A 663-nucleotide genomic window follows, 5' to 3' on the forward strand; every position below is an offset into this window, starting at 1 on the left:
GCGTCCCTGCGGCTCGGCTGGGCTGGTGCCTTCCCTGCCGCCGGGGCTGCTGCTGCTCGGCTCCTGGAAGTTGCATGTTAATGGTCCCGTTCTCCCTGCCCGGGTGACGCCGGCCCTGCCGCGGGTCCCGCCTGCCCAAGCGTTTCTCGTCCCCGGGTCCCCGGGCAAGCCGGCGTTTCTGCGGGTGCGGCGCGGGCTCTGCTTTGTGCGCTGCCGGTGCCCTACGTGCTTATTTTTGGTGTAACCGGGATATCGCTGCTCCGCTTAAAGGGAAACCCTGGGAATTTTTGCCTGATCTCAAAGCGGCAGCGAAAATAAAAATAACCGGAGGCACGACCGTGCCACTTCGCTGGCCGTGCTGTGTCGGCGAGAAGGCTTTGCCGTTCGGTTGACGGTGCAGAAACGCTCTGGATGTACGGACGCGGCTCCCTGAGCTCAGCAAGCACCATGCAGAGCCCGGTCACCTGGAGCTCCTGTTCAATCCACTTCCAAATGGGAAGTTCTATCAGCGCCGGTGTCCCTCTGCCTCCAGCGGAAGGGTGGAGTGGTGGGGCCAGCCAGAGCTCGGCGCCCCGGCTGGCAGGGAGCTGTGCAAACCCGGCAGCCGCTTGGTTTAACCCCGCTGCCCCTGCTGCTCCCGGCACATCCCGGCTCCGTACGGGG

The sequence above is a fragment of the Egretta garzetta genome, unplaced genomic scaffold (assembly GCF_000687185.1).
Source record: "Egretta garzetta isolate BGI_Z169 unplaced genomic scaffold, ASM68718v1 scaffold501, whole genome shotgun sequence".
NCBI lineage: Eukaryota > Metazoa > Chordata > Aves > Pelecaniformes > Ardeidae > Egretta > Egretta garzetta.